This window comes from Lissotriton vulgaris, chromosome 4_1 (assembly GCF_964263255.1).
Source record: "Lissotriton vulgaris chromosome 4_1, aLisVul1.2, whole genome shotgun sequence".
Taxonomy (NCBI): domain Eukaryota; kingdom Metazoa; phylum Chordata; class Amphibia; order Caudata; family Salamandridae; genus Lissotriton; species Lissotriton vulgaris.
This window is the reverse complement of record NC_141691.1, coordinates 1,810,001,650-1,810,018,917: the sequence shown is the minus strand read 5'-3', so window position 1 is coordinate 1,810,018,917 and position 17,268 is coordinate 1,810,001,650.

Below are 17,268 nucleotides of genomic sequence, written 5' to 3'. Positions count from 1 at the left end.
GGGGAGGGCGAAAAGACCAGATAAAATAAAGGAAATCTATAGAGAATTTTTTGAGCCAATTTACCGCACAGTAATCACCTGTATCATGACAATGTAGTCAAGTACCCGAAACCAAAAAACATGGAGACAACAGTAGTAAGAATAAGTCTCAATGATAGGCTGTGCCTCGCTACAGGAAAACATCAATAGCAGTATTAAACTCAGCCACACAACGAAAGTATTCACCATTTAAGCTACCAACTTAGATATATTAACAACAGACCAGCTGAAACCCCAAATATGGACAGATCATGTACTAATACCTTTTACGATCACACCGGAGACTAATGCCAATAACAAGCACACTTGCGAAAGCAACCAGGTCAGAGAAGATGACTGGAAAGCCACTATGAAACATCCAGAATTAACTTCAATAGCTAAAGAATGTAGACCTAAGTTAGCAGGATTCTGGACCAGGGTCAGCGGACTCGATAATTCTCTCGCCTCGGTGCCCACTCTGATCAGCGATCACACTCGGCAACTCTGGGCATTAGCTTGCCTCATCTTCACTTACGGCCCCACCAGACCGCCGGGGATGCCTGGTCTCACCCTGGAGATACCCATTAAGGGACCATCTCTCAGGGAAGCCAGGAAGGGTTTCGCAGCGGTCGAAGCGCGGAGATACTCCCCCGGGAGTGATTCTAGCGCTATATAAACACGCAAATTAAATCAAATTAGGATCCCCAAGCCTAAACACTTTTGGGGAGTGGATGACTGAACTAAAAAGTATGACCGGACAGGGAAGACGCAAGCCTAAAACCGGGAAAAAGAAGAGATCTGCCCCTTAGTTTGACCTAGAGCTCAAAAACAAACAGGGGGAGCTAAGACGGGCTGAACGTAGCTGGCGGAAAAACTACCTCAGCACAGAATGTAGCAAATATAAAACAATCAAAAAAGCGTATCACGCATAAATTAAACAAGCTAAAACAAAGTACTTCACGTCAGCCATAGTAACAGCCAATAGCAAACAGAAAGTGATCTTTAAAATCGTGAAAGATTTTAGTAAACCCAAATGTTTAATGCAGGACATCCCACCCTCACAAATGCTTTGTGATTCTATCACAGACTTTTTTGAAGGAAAGGTTAGGGGTCTGACGAAAGACTTTGAGGCTCCTATTTACGGTCCTAGGTATGAGGACGAAAACACAAGGCAGGAAGCCACCCAGCGTACAGCTTTTCATACAATCAGCCTGGAGGAGACAAAACGTGCCATCCTGGCAACCAAGTCAGGATCACTATTTGATCCATGTCCCATAGGACTCCTGCATCTCATTGCTGATATTGTTAACCCAGACATAAATGCCATCGTTAACAACTCATTGTCTTCTGCCTACGTCCCCACAGAGTGGAAACTGGCAGCAGTAAAACCTTTACAAAAAAAACAACTTCCCGACCCCCACCACACTCTCAAATCTAGGTCCGATTTCATTACTCCCAGCACTGTGTAAAATCACTGAGTCGACAGTAAATAAACAGCTGACACGCTTCTTGGAAGAGAATGAGGCATGGCACCCCAACCAAGCTGGCTTTAGGACGCAACACTCCACCGAATCGGCTCTCCTGTTCACTACTGAAACTATCCGCTCAGCTCAGATGAAGGCAAGAAGGCCGTCCTGATATTATTAGACCTGTTGGCGGCCTTCGACACGGTCTCACATGCTATCTTAATTGACCGGCTAATAACATCTGGCATTAAAGGCATTGCCTTCGAGTGGATACAAAACTTTCTTAGTGACAGGCGACAAGTGGTGACCTTGGGGGAATTCCAATCCAGTGAGAAGTCACTGTCAACGGGAGTACCTCAAGGTTCTAGCCTGAGTCCCACATTATTCAATGTCTATACCGCACCCCTGATACAGCTGATATCGTCCTACGGCACAGATGTAATAGCATATGCCGACGATACTCAACTGATCCTGGTTAATCAATCAATCAATCAATCAATCAGTGACACTTATAAAGCGCGCTACGTACCCGTAGGGTCTCAAGGCGCTGGGGGGGGGGGGGGGGGGGGGGGGGGTGCCGCTACTGCTCGAACAGCCAGGTCTTCAGCTTCTTCCTGAAGGAGAGGTGGTCTTGGGTCAGGCGCAGGTCGGACGGGAGGGAGTTCCAGGTCTTGGCGGCCAGGTAGGAGAAGGACCTTCCTCCTGTGGTTGCTCTTCGGATGCGGGGGACGGCGGCGAGGGCGTGGTTGGCTGATCGGAGGTGGCGTTTGGGAGCGTAGAAGTTGACTCGGCTGTTGAGGTAGCTCGGGCCTTGGTCGTGTAGGGCTTTGTGTGCGTGGGTGAGGAGGCGGAAGGTGATTCTCTTGTTGATGGGGAGCCAGTGAAGGTCTCTCAGATGTCCGGAGATGTGGCTGGATCGTGGGATGTCGAGGATGAGTCTGGCTGAGGCGTTTTGGATCCGCTGGAGTCTCTTCTGGAGCTTGGCGGTGGTCCCGGCGTAGAGGGCGTTGCCGTAGTCCAGTCGGCTGGTGACGAGGGCCTGGGTGACGGTCTTCCTGGTCTCTGTGGGGATCCACCAGAAGATCTTCCGTAGCATGCGTAGGATGTTGAAGCACGCCGAGGAGACGCTGTTGACTTGCCTGGTCATGGAGAGGGAGGAGTCCAGGATGAAGCCCAGGTTACGTGCATGGTCTGTCGGTTCGGGTGCGGTGCCCAGGGCGGGAGGCCACCAGGAGTCGTCCCAGGCGGAGGGAGAGGAGCCCAGGATGAGGACCTCCGTCTTGTCCGAGTTCAGTTTCAGGCGGCTGGTCGTCATCCACTCGGCTACCTCTTTCATCCCTTCGTGTAGGTTGGCTCTGGCGGCGGCGGGGTTGTTGGTCAGGGAGAGGATCAGCTGGGTGTCGTCGGCGTAGGAGATGATGCTGAGGTGGTGTTTGCGTACGATGGCCGCGAGGGGGCTCATGTAGACGTTGAAGAGGGTGGGGCTCAGGGATGATCCTTGGGGGACGCCGCAGATGACTTCGGAGGCCTCTGACTTGTACGGTGGTAGGCGGACTCGCTGTGTTCTTCCGTCGAGGAAGGAGATGATCCATTCCAGCGCCTTGTCCTGGATTCCGATGTTGCTGAGGCGCCGTATTAGGGTGCGGTGGCAGACCGTGTCGAATGCCGCGGAGAGGTCTAGGAGGATGAGGGCCGCTGTTTCTCCATTGTCCATCAGGGCTCGGATGTCATCGGTGGCGGCGATGAGGGCGGTCTCGGTGCTGTGTTTGGCTCGGAAGCCGGACTGTGAGGGGTCGAGGGATCCGTTCGTCTCGAGGAAGGCGGCCATCTGCTTGTTGACGGTCTTCTCGATGACTTTGGCTGGAAACGGGAGAAGCGAGATGGGGCGGTAATTCTTGAGGTCGGTGGGGTCCGCTGTTGGTTTCTTGAGTAGAGCGCTGAGTTCGGCGTGTTTCCAGCTCTCGGGGAAGATGGCGGTGTCGAAGGATGTGTTGATGATGTCTCGCAGGTGGGGTGCGATGACAGCGTCGGCCTTGTTGAAGATGTGGTGGGGGCAGGGGTCGGTTGGTGATCCGGAGTGGATTGAGTTCATCGTGCGGATGGTGTCTTCTGTGCTGATCGGGGTCCAGGCGTGGAGGGTGGTGGTGGGGGGGGGTGGCTGGTCGGTCGTGGTGTGCGTTGGTTGGTTGTTGAAACTGCTGTGTATGTCTGTGATCTTGTTGTGGAAGTAGGAGGCGAGGGAGTTGCAGAGGTCTTGCGATGGGGTGATGTCGTTGTTTCCTGCGTTGGGGTTGGAAAGCTCTTTCACGATGTTGAAGAGTTCCTTGCTGTTGTGTGCGTTGTTGTCCAACCGGTCCTTGAATGCTGTTCTCTTGGCGGCGCGGATCAGCTGGTGGTGTTTCCGGGTGGCAAGTTTGTAGGAGGTCCTGTTGTCCGGTGTCGGATCCCTTTTCCAGACTTTCTCGAGGGCTCGGCAGTTCTTCTTGGAGCTCTTGAGTTCGTCGGTGAACCATGGGGCCTTCTTGCTGCCGGGTCTGCTAGGCGGGGTCCTCAGCGGGGCGAGTTCGTCCGCGCAGTTGCTGATCCACTTCGTGATGTTATCGGCGGCCTGGCTGGGGTTCGCTGAGCTGGCAGGAGGGTGTTGGCTCAGGGAGGTGGCGAGCTGGTCTGCTGTGATCTTGTTCCAGCTTCTGCGGGCGGTGTGTTGCTGGTGTTGGTGGGTCGTTGTTCTCTTGAAGGTGAAGTGGACGCAGCTGTGGTCCGTCCATTGAAGCTCTGTGGCGTGGCTGAAGTCGATGTCTGTGCTGGATGAGAAGACGGCGTCGAGTGTGTGTCCGGCGAGGTGGGTGGGGGTGGACACCAGTTGCTTGAGTCCCAGGTTGGCGAGGTTGTCGAGCAGGGTGCTGGTGTTGTGGTCGTTGTTGTTCTCCAGATGGAAGTTGAGGTCTCCCAGGAGGATGTAGTCAGCGGAGGGGAGGGCATGCGGGCTGACGAAGTCGGCGATGTCCTCGCTGAATTGCGTGCGTGGTCCAGGGGGTCGGTAGATCAGGGTGCCTCTGAGGGTGGTGTTCGGGTTGGTGTGGATCTGGAAATGCAGGTGTTCGGCGCTGGTCAGGGTGTTGTCGGTGCTGGTCGTGAGGCGGATGGTGTTCCTGTGGATGATGGCGATGCCTCCTCCCATCTGGTTGGCGTTTCGGTCCCTCCGGACGATCTTGTAGCCCTCAGGGATAGCGATGGCGATGTCGGGAGCTGATGAGGCGTTCATCCAGGTCTCCGTGAGGAAGGCAACGTCAGGGGCTGTGGTGTCGAGGAGGTTCCAGAGTTCGATGGCGTGTCTGTGGACGGAGCGGGTGTTGAGCAGGATGCACTTGAGGTGGGTGCTGCTGGAATTCGACTTGGCGGGTGCTGGTGCGGGGCTGGTCCGGCTGCAGGAGAACTTGCAGGCGTGGCAGCTGAACGGTCCGTGGGTGCGTCGTGGTGTGGCTTGGTGGCATTCTGGGAGTCGGCCGGTGTTGAGAGCGATGAGGGTGGCGGCTGAGTACGTCAGGCGGGTTGGTCGGGCTCTTCGGGGGCCAGGGGTCCTGGCACTGGGCGCGGTCCAGGCGCGGACGGGCGTAGACGGGCTTACCTTTGGCGCGCCTTCGGCGCACAATATGGACAAAGATAACCAGGTCTGGGAGGAAAAACTTAAGTGCTGCTTAACAGCCACCTTTGAGTGGATGCGGAAAAAACACCTAAAATGCAACACAGGCAAGACCGAGATCATGCCTATAGGCCCAAAAAATGAATTTATCCCCAGACTGTGGTGGCCCGAGAAGGCAGAGATACCACCCCACACTACCTCCTCGGCCCGTAACCTTGGGGTACAGTTTGATGCCGATTTATCTTTTAAACATCAGGCGTCAAAAGTGGCAGGCACTTGCTTTGGGGCGATAAAACTGCTCAGGAAGTTCTTTGACTTGCTGCCCCAGTCACAATTGCATTAGTTACTTCTTGCATTGACTATTGCAACAGCCTGTATGCTGGTACTAACAAGGAGGTCACCCATAAGCTCCAGATGGTACAGCATGCGGCGGCAAGGCTGGTTTTGAAATGGCCAAGAAAATCCTCAGCAACCAAAGCCCTCAATGTACTACACTGGCTGCCTATAACAAAAAGGGTCCTGCACAAAGTACTGACAATCACCTTTCGTGCTGTACACAACTCAGGCCCTCTATATCTAAGGAAAAAATGTGTAAAATACTGCCCAACTCGAGCACTACGGTCCTCAAATGCCAATCTTCTGACCATTCCAGGGTTCAGACTTAAAACCCGTGGGGGTAAATCCCTAGCGGTATTGGGTGCTAAAGCATGGAATGCCCTCCCCCCACCTTTAAGAGCACTGGACAAGGAATCTGTTTTCCGCAAACAACTGAAAACCTGGATTTACAATCTTCCAGATTAAACCGCCAGAGCACTAGTGTGACTCCGGTCCTGGTCTCTTTAAGCAGTAAGGCAACTTTTACATCTGGTTGTCCATTCATTGGCGCCGAGATGCTCCTTGGAGCGATTGTTAGCGCGGTATAAATGAGCCTTACATTTACATTTACATTTAAACAAAATGAAATATACCAGTGGGATACAGGTCAGCCATGCAAATATAAAACATATCACTAGCTGACAGACCATCCTTTAAGAAAATGACCTCATGATTTCTCAAAGGTCAGTAACCTGTCTTATAATTTGTTTATTACCAATACAAAAGAAGCCATTTCTAATAGTTGTGATACATTGGAACCCAAAGCACAGGAGGGAAAGTGAGGAAACACAGATGCGCAGAATCAGGCAGAGACAGCTAGCAAAACAGCCAGATAAACACAATACAGAACGACACATAACCAGCTCACGCAGATTACCGCTGACATTTTATTTATTTATTTATTTTATTTATATAAAATTTGTAACGCGCGCAGTTACCCAGGGGCATCCCGGCGCTGAGAACACAGACACGAAGGCTCTTACTCCATCCTACACCGGAAATAAGTGTGTTTTAAGTAATTTCCTGAAGTGCAGGAGATTGGGCTCAGCGCGGATCTTAAGGGGCAAGGAATTCCAGTGTGACGCTACTTGCACCGAGAAGCGTCGGCCCCCAGAGCGAGCTCTTTTTACTCTTGTGGTCTGCATCAGATGTCTTTGATCCGAGCGCAGTGGGCGTGTGGGCTTGTAGGGGCGTGCCATAGCAGACAGAATAGAAGGGCCCCTGCCGTACAAGATTTTATGGGCCGTACATAGCGCCTTAAATTTCACCCGCTCCTTAACAGGGAGCCAGTGAAGCGCTTTTAGGGCGGGGGCAGCTGATTGTCTACGCGGGACTTCCATTAACACCCTCGCTGCTGCATTCTGCACCTGCTGAAGGGTTTTGAAAGTTGCTTCTGGGGCGCCCAAAAATAGTGCATTCCCGAAGTCAAGCCGCGACAAAATTAGGCCGCGAATCAGAAGCTTCCTAGAAGAATTAGGGAGCAGAGGTAGCACTTTGCGAGCAGATCGCAGCAAGCCAAAGCATACCCCCGCGGTTTTCCTAGCATGGGTCCTGAAGGATAGATCTTCCTCCAACCAAACCCCCAAGCTCTTGATTTCCTTCTTGGGGGATGGTGGATCACCCAGGGACCGCGGCCAGCAACTGGTGATGAGAGAGGGACAGGCCTTGCCCAGCACCATCAGCTCAGTCTTGTCACCGTTGAGCTTCAACGCGGACTGAGACATCCAGCGATGAACATTGGAGAGACAGTCATGAAGGACTTCGGGTTGTTCTTCCAACTGGGTGAGGCCCACAACCAGCTGCGTGTCATCAGCATAGCTGATGATCTTCACTCCTGAAGGGGAGACCACTCTTTCAAGGGGAGCCATATAGGTGTTAAATAAGGTAGGGCTCAAAGATGAGCCCTGCGGGACTCCACATTGAAGAGGGAACAAGGTGGACTGTTCTCCCCCTTCCCAAACTTGATAGGACCGGTCTGAGAGGAAGGATTTCAACCATTTAAGGGCCATCCCTTTAACACCCACCTCTGCCAGCCGTTGGAGGAGCACCTGATGGTTAACGGTGTCAAAGGCCGCACTCAAGTCCAGGAGGATCACAGCCACTGACCCCCCTGAATCGAGAATGCTCCTTGCTTCCTCCACCACTGCCAGTAAGGCTGTATCTGTCCCCTGACCAGGGCGAAAACCCGTCTGGGAGTCTCCCAACAGATGATGGTCTTCAAGATGGCGAGAAAGCTGGTAATTGACCAGCTTCTCTGCGACTTTAGAAAAACCGGGTGTTATAATCATGAAGAGATCAAAGTCTTTAAAAGGGTTTCTTTATTGCAGCACGTAACATGGATCAGCTCCAGGTCAAAGCCAACTACAAAATGTCCTAACTGTACATATTTCACTACAGAGATCAGCATCAGAATTAAGAATGCATTCAAACAATAACTTGGCACATGCAGGAGCTCATGCCAGAGCATGTGCACAGAACATTAATTAAAGGCACACGACTATTTAATATGATAGGATGTAACACATCTCCCTATTAACAAAACATATTTACACAGGAACAAGAAATGAGGAAAAATTGCAATGCAAAACAAAACTAAATGCAGATGAGAATGGAATAAGAGTGGCCTGAATTATCCAGATAGTATAAACCTTTTAGGAACATTTATAATGCGTTTGGTTTCTTTAACTCTAGAAGCAACAGAATCATTATCACACAAATGAACATTCTTATGCAAAACATCCTTGTGCAAATCATCAGGTGCACGACATTTAGCAAGTCTTCTAAAGTTCCATGTCCTACCATCCTGAGTCATAGCACTGTTGGTGAAAACTTTTTTAATCAACACTGGTTCACTATACCTGTTCGAACCTTTACTGATTAAACCAGGTCTGCGAATTCTTACCCACTCTCCTACTTGAAAATATTGTGTCTTAGCACCCCACTTGTTATCATACCATTTCTTAACTTTCAACTGTTTACTTTCAACACGTTTGGCAATATCATTAATACGTACTTTATCACCAAGAAAATACTGAGATTTTTCTCTTAGCCACCAAGGTAGAACCTTAGAGGCAGGGTTTCTTCCTTTAAACAAGTTGAAGGGACTTACTTGCGTTGTTGAGTGTGGTGTAATTCTATAATTCCACAAGCGTTCTCTTAAAGCACTTACCCAATTCACACCAAACTTGATAGAATCAACAACAAAGTTCTTCAGGACTCGATTAAATCTTTCGACTTGACCATTTTCATGTGGTTCATAAACAGATGTGAGCCTGTGGGAAATATTACATTCTTTAAGGAAATCACTCATCTCTACTGAAGTCAATTGAACACCGTTATCGGTAACCAAAACTAACGGACAACCTTCCCTTGTAAAAATGTCCTTAAAGAAGTTGATCACAGCTTCAGTAGTGGCCTTTGGGACAAACTTGACTTCTGGCCACTTGGAATGATAGTCAATTAAAACAAGTGCATATCGTGATGCCTCAGGCAACATGTGATAAGGACCAGAAATATCAAAAGCAACTCTTTCCCAAGGTTGAGAAGGCCATTTAACAATTTTCATAGGAGGTGTATGTACCTTGAGCATTTTTTCACTGGAATTACATTCTTTACACTCTCTAACTACCCTATCTACAAACCTATCGATGCCTGGCCACCAAAAATAATCTCTGATTAATCTCTTCATGGAGGAAATGCCAGGATGTGTTTTATGTGCAATGCGTAAAATTACCTCATACATACCCTCTGGAGGAATGCATTTACCAGACTTGAAGATAAAATCACCATCCAACTCTAAATCTTCAATAACCTTGTAAAAGGAAAACAACTCTGGTTGTATTAAATCTTTTCTTGGCCAACCATTCTTAACACACTCCCTTAAATCTCTCCACTTTTGATCTTTCTGCACACAATCTTCCCATAACGTCTCTGAAATTTCCTGAAATTCACCACAAACGATATCTTGAACTGAAAGAACAAAATCCACATCCTTTATAGAATTAACCTCTTCTTGTGCACAAGGTAGGCGTGATAAACAATCCGCAGTAATGTTTTTCTTCCCAGGCACATAAATCGTAGTAAAACTATACTCTTGTAATCTAGATGTTAATCTAGCTATTCTAGCAGTTGCATTCCAACCTCCACCAACCGACAAGATATTCACCAAGGGCTTGTGATCAGTCCTGAGCGTGAACTTTGATCCCCAGACATATAATCTAAAATGCTCAATAGCCCAAACACAAGCCAGTAATTCCCTTTCTATCACGGCATATCTGCGTTCACATTCATTAAGGGTTCTTGATGCAAAAGCAACATTCCACTCATCGTTACCCTCTTTTTGAGATAAGACACTACCCAAGCCATATAAGCTTGCATCGACCGTGATAATGCACTCCTTATTCATTCTAAAAGGCTTAAGAGTAGGAGCATGTATAATATCATGTTTGATATCCTCAAAAGCACGTTGTTGTATGTCAGACCATTCATATTTCTCCCCTTGTCTGAGTAACCTTCTTAAAGGCTCCATTTTTTGGCGAAATTTGTGACAAACTTGCTATAATATTCGCAAAGACCAGCAAATGAAAGTAACTGATCCTTATTTTCTGGAGCGGGAGCCTTAATAATTGCATCAACATTAGATTGTTTTGGAACAACCCCTTCCCCAGAAAGAGTATGCCCTAAGTATTCAACTGATTTCTTAAACAGATTACACTTGTGTGCTTTGAGTGTCAAACCACTCTGTTCCAACCTTGAACACACAACCTGCAAATGTTTCTCATGTTCCATATTATCCTTTGAAAAAACTAAAATGTCATCTTGAAAACATTTTACAAAGCTGTCTACATCTCTAAAGATTAGAAACATAACTCTCTGAAAAACAGAGGCCGCTGAGGCTAAACCGAATGGCATCCTTTTATATTGAAAGAGGCCTTGTGGAGTTATGAAAGCAGTTAACTTCCTTGAATCCTCTGTTAACATTATCTGATGATAAGCAGAACGGAGATCTAAGGTAGAAAAGATTTTTGCCCCATCAAACAAAGAAACTAATTCGTTTATATTTGGCAAAGGATGACAGTCAATTACAATATTGGAATTTACCGCTCTCAAATCCACACAGACTCTCAGACTTTTATCAGGTTTGCGTACCAAAACTATTGGCGAAACCCACTCAGATGACTCTATTGGCTCTATAATATCTTCTTTAAGTAAATCATCCAGCATATTCTTAAGTTCCTCTCTAACGTTTAACGGAACACCTCTAAGTTTTTGTACAACTGGTGTGTGATTCTCTTTCAAAACAATTTTGTGTGAAAAGTTTTTAAGTTTACCTAACTTATCACAAAACACATTTTTGAAATTTGATGTGAAGTTATTGATTTTAACAGAATCAATGGAAACATCAGAGTCTTCAATGGCTGAAATGGTGCTCATTAAACTATCGTCACATAATGATATCTGTTCTTTAGCACGTGGATTAAGTAAAATACCCAGTTTCCATTGATCGAACCACCCCAACACATTTATGCCCTTGTTAGTAATGTAGAGTTTAATGTCAGCTCTCCTATGTCTGAAAGTTAAATTAACATTAAAGAAACCAATGCAATCAATTTTCGTGCCTGAGAAACCACTGGCATTGATATCAGACTCCTTGATATAGTTGATTGGCAATATCTCTGACAAAATGAGATTATAATAATCCAGTGTTATAATGGTCCATGGTGACCCTGAATCAACCATTAAAATCAAATTAATGTTTAACACTTGAAAAGTACATTTTGGTGAACATAAAATTGATTTAGCATGTACATCTACTACAGATACTACAAAACCATTATCAGGAACATTGTGTAAAACAGGTACTGTACTCTTTTCTTCTTCTGTAATAAAAGAAACAGAACCCTTATTGAAAGAACGTTTATCTCTACACATATTGCTGAAATGTCCAATTCTATTACATATTTTGCACTCCCTCTGAAGAGCTGGACATCCTGGAAAATTTGCAAAATGTGACTTATTTCCACACCTAAAGCAAACACCCTGAGAACCTTGAGATGTTTGATGTGGAATAAATTTTGACTTGTAGAAATTAGGTTTTTGAAGAAAATCTCTTTTAGGATCAACTCTTTTACCTACAGCACAAATTTCTTCTTCCTGAGATTTCTTGATAGGATCTTTCCTGATAGTGTTCATCCACAAATCTGACTGCTCTTGGGCTTTAGCAGTAGCAATAGTCTCACTTAAGTTAGGATTACCCATGACCCATAGTTTGTCCTGAATTTTTTTGCATTTAACATGGACAATGATCTGATCTCTTATCATTTCGTCCGTCATGGTACCAAAACTGCAATGAACACTCAGGGACCTAAGTGATGTTAGAAAGTCATCGAACGACTCATCCTCCTTTTGTTTCCTTGTATAAAATTTAAAACGATTCAAGGCAATACTGACATTGGGTTTAAACCTTTTTTCAAGTCTGGCAAGTGCTTCTGTATATACATTTAATGTATCACCAGATCCATCATTTGAAGAAACAATTTGAGGGAGTGACCGAAAAACAACTTGTCCTTCAGAGCCCAAACAATGAAGCAAAATACTTTTTTTTCTTTCTGCACCCATCCTCTCTCCGTCAATGGCTTTCATGTATGTGACAAATTCCTCTTTCCACCTTAACCATGGCATGGGAGGATCACCTTTTACCTGAAGAAACTTAGCAGGTGGGTCAAACTGCATGGCTAATGTTATTATGAGTTGATATGACTTATAGGGTGCACAAGGTTACTACAATCTTAATTACCATTCCATTTTAAATGTGACTCTGTAAAACTGACGCCATGTAAGAAACGTTAAATGAAAAACAAATGCTTTTGTAAACGATGCCGTTATAAATATATAAATGAAAGTTCAGCGCTTTAAAAATATCCAACTTACAGTTTGTTATATTATAAAAACAGTTCCTCGGAGTAAAACGCGTTGTTGAGAGCGTAGTCAAGGCAACCTAAAATGGATGACAACCAAAAGACGTGAGAAACGTGTGATGTAACACGTTATAGCGTGTGACGTAAACGTCGTCGTTCGAAGACGGGCTGAGAAGAATGGTGGCAATTTCCAGCTCGCGAACACGGAGAAGGTTGCTAAGCAGCAAAATGTCGAGCGCTTACAGCTCGGGCTGAAACACAAACGGGTTGGTGATAATTCTTCTTTTTTTTTTAAATTGAAACACACATGTTGAACGCTTAGCTTTCGAAAACAAATTACGGTAAAAGAATGAAGTTCAAAACAAAACGGCAAATATTACGGCGGTATTAAGCATCCAAAATGAGATTTTTTTAAAAAATGCGAGGCATTGAGACGAAATACAGCCGCTGGTACAATCAGAGTACGTTTAGAACAGCAAATTACAGCCGCTGGTTCAATCAAAAGAACAGTAAAAGTAGATGTACATACCAAGATTTCCTCTGAGAAATAATGTAAAATAGGTTCTTCTTCACCACTCCTTAAACGTGCTGCAGAGTGGTGTCCCTCGTCGCCAAATTTTGTTATAATCATGAAGAGATCAAAGTCTTTAAAAGGGTTTCTTTATTGCAGCACGTAACATGGATCAGCTCCAGGTCAAAGCCAACTACAAAATGTCCTAACTGTACATATTTCACTACAGAGATCAGCATCAGAATTAAGAATGCATTCAAACAATAACTTGGCACATGCAGGAGCTCATGCCAGAGCATGTGCACAGAACATTAATTAAAGGCACACGACTATTTAATATGATAGGATGTAACACAGGGCAAGAGTGAAATGGGCCTAAAATTGGCCAGATTAGACGGATCTAATCCCGGTTTCTTCAAAAGTGCTTTGACAACAGCGGATTTCCACCTTTGAGGCACTATGCCCTGTGCAAGCGAAAGATTAATAAGATCCGCAAGCGGAGTGGAAAGAACATTTGCCACCTGTTTAAGGGATTTCATAGGCGCCGGGTCACTTGGAGACCCACTCTTCATCTTTTTTAGGACCTTTTCGACCTCCTCCTCTGAGAAGGGGCCGAATGATAGCAGCTCAGCGGGACTTATTGTTGAGCTGATGTCCATTTCCACGCTCTGCAACATCACTGGCAGTGAGGACAGAATCTTTTCGATTTTCAAATGAAAGAAGTTGGCGAGCTCCTCACATTTCTCCTGCGGGTTGTCATGGACAACTGGGGGAACCGGGGCCTTCAGCAGCTCTTTAAAGATCTTAAAAGATTCCCCTGGGGAATTGCTTGCCTTCTCGATCCTAGCACTAAAAAAGTTCTTTTTAGCCTCCTTCAACGCCACTTTGTACTTCCTCATCCCTGCCTTGTAATCATTCCGATTTTCGTCGGTCCGCTCTCTTCTCCAAGCGCGTTCTAGTCTTTTGCATGAAGTTCTGCGAACCCTAAGTTCGGGCGTATACCAAGGGGCAGAGCCAACTCTTCTTTCTCTGAGAGGCCTCCTCTTTTTCGGGATCAGGGAATCCAAGGTGTTAGTGAGCCAATTACCCACCTGCTGGTCCGCCATAGTGGGGTCAGTAGCAGGGGGAGGACAGGTTCTTGCTAACTCGGCTGCCCAACTTCCCACTGGCAGCCTCGACCAGATACGTTCCACAGTGTGCCGTTGAGGTACCGGGTCTCTCCCTTTCGCCCACTGCCAGTTGAAAGGAACCATACGGTGGTCAGTCCAGGGAAGAGCCAAGGGATGTAGGGCAAGCAGATTTTTTGAATTCGCAAAAATAACATCCAGCTGATGGCCTTTCTCATGGGTGGCGCCGACGTTAACAAGGTGAAGGTCAAGTGCACCCAACATGCCTTGTAAGTCTTTCGCCCATCTGTCATGAGGGTCATCAAAGTGCATGTTCAGGTCTCCGATAACTAAAAAATTAGATGATGCAGCGGCTAAAGGTATGACTGCTTCGATAAAAGAGTCTACAAAGTTACCCATAATAGCAGGAGGCCGGTAAAGAAGGAGGCCTGATATAGAGAAAGTGGGGGATAGTTGCAACACGAATTGGCAGCTTTCTGAATTATTAATACCGCAGTCCGCCGCCTTGCACATAAAATTGTCTCTGTATAGGATGGCTACCCCTCCCCCCCTTCCATCTGGCCTGTCCTGATGAAATATGAGGTATCCAGATGGAAGGGCTTTTACAATATCCGGACCAGAGCTAGAGGTTAACCAAGTTTCTGTGAGAAACAACACATCCAGCTTGTGGTTAATGATCAGAGAGTGGATTTCTATCACTATCTTGGACACTATCTTGACATCAAGATAGTGTCCATGAACGTCAAGGGTCTGAACCACCCAGTTAAGAGAAGGAAAATCCTAGACCATCTAAGGAAACTCAAAAGCGACATATATGTCCTACAAGAAACTAGACTAGGAGCGGAAGACATATGCCGCCTCAAGGCCAACTGGATAAGTGAAGTCATAGGTTCACCCGCACAAAACAAAAAGAACAGGGTCATCACTATAGTGAGCAAGAAATCAAAACTAGTCATTACAAACTCACAGGCAGACACAGAGGGCAGGACAGTGACCTGTCTAGCCAAAGGAGAAGAACCCATACATGTAGCAAACATCCCAACATGGATGACAAAACCTTCTGGGACATGGTGGGTGCACAGCTAGACAGCCTACCATTGGGGGAACTCCTTATGGTGGCTGGTGACATGAATCAGGTCCTAGACCCAGCCATTGACAGACACCCACGGAGACAGAGTCAGGCAGCAGACAAAGGGAACATCCTGAAGAACCTCTGTACAAAACTCAACCTCAAAGACCCATGGCGTCTTCAAAACCCTGATGGCCGAGAGTACACGTTCTACTCAACGCCACACAACTCCTACAGCAGGATAGATTATATACTGATCTCAGACACACACACTCACCTAATAGACCAGACAGAAATAGGCCCACGAGCGATCTCAGATCATTCACACATCAGCCTTGCACCGACAGGCAAACACAATGAAAAGCCAACACGCAGGTGGAGATTTGACGATGACCTGCTTAAAAACACCACAGCCAAGGCAGAAATAGAGACAGCAATAAAAGAGTACCTCTCATTCAACGACACCCCGGACACAGACAGAGACTCACTATGGGACGCCCTTAAAGCCACGACCAGAGGCACAGTACTCACCATCAAGGGCAGGCTAAACAAAGAAAGAAACAAAAAAAGTCTGCCCTAGAACACAAGATAAAAGATCTGGAAACAGGACACATAGCCAACCTGGAAGATAGGAACACTCTCACCACACTAACAAAAAAGAAATACGAACTAAACAGAATTCTCAGTGAAAGGGTGGGAACATGGCTAAACAAATACAAGGCCATAAACCTATGCACTGCCAACAGAGCAGGGAAGGCACTAGCGTCCTACCTTAAAGGCAAGCAAAAACAACACTCAATAGCTGCAGCCAGAGACAGTAAAGACAAATCCCAGACAGCAAACAAGGAGATACTCAACGCGTTTAGAGATTTCTACGCGCAACTCCACAAAGGAGATATCACCCTAGGCGGAGACGGAGGCAAAGAACTCCTGGAACGCATAACAACCCCAACACTGAAACTAGACTAGGAGTGGAAGACATATGCCGCCTCAAGGCCAACTGGATAAGTGAAGTCATAGGTTCACCCGCACAAAACAAAAAGAACAGGGTCATCACTATAGTGAGCAAGAAATCAAAACTAGTCATTACAAACTCACAGGCAGACACAGAGGTCAGGATGCTAGTGACCTGTCTAGCCAAAGGAGAAGAACCCATACATGTAGCAAACATCCCAACATGGATGACAAAACCTTTTGGGACATGGTGGGTGCACAGCTAGACAGCCTACCATTGGGGGAACTCCTTATGGTGGCTGGTGACATGAATCAGGTCCTAGACCCAGCCATTGACAGACACCCACGGAGACAGAGTCAGGCAGCAGACAAAGGGAACATCCTGAAGAACCTCTGTACAAAACTCAACCTCAAAGACCCATGGCGTCTTCAAAACCCTGATGGCCGAGAGTACACGTTCTACTCAACGCCACACAACTCCTACAGCAGGATAGATTATATACTGATCTCAGACACACACACTCACCTAATAGACCAGACAGAAATAGGCCCACGAGCGATCTCAGATCATTCACACATCAGCCTTGCACCGACAGGCAAACACAATGAAAAGCCAACACGCAGGTTGAGATTTGACGATGACCTGCTTAAAAACACCACAGCCAAGGCAGAAATAGAGACAGCAATAAAAGAGTACCTCTCATTCAACGACACCCCGGACACAGACAGAGACTCACTATGGGACGCCCTTAAAGCCACGACCAGAGGCACAGTACTCACCATCAAGGGCAGGCTAAACAAAGAAAGAAACAAAAAAAGTCTGCCCTAGAACACAAGATAAAAGATCTGGAAACAGGACACATAGCCAACCTGGAAGATAGGAACACTCTCACCACACTAACAAAAAAGAAATACGAACTAAACAGAATTCTCAGTGAAAGGGTGGGAACATGGCTAAACAAATACAAGGCCATAAACCTATGCACTGCCAACAGAGCAGGGAAGGCACTAGCGTCCTACCTTAAAGGCAAGCAAAAACAACACTCAATAGTTGCAGCCAGAGACAGTAAAGACAAATCCCAGACAGCAAACAAGGAGATACTCAACGCGTTTAGAGATTTCTACGCGCAACTCCACAAAAGAGATATCACCCTAGGCGGAGACGGAGGCAAAGAACTCCTGGAACGC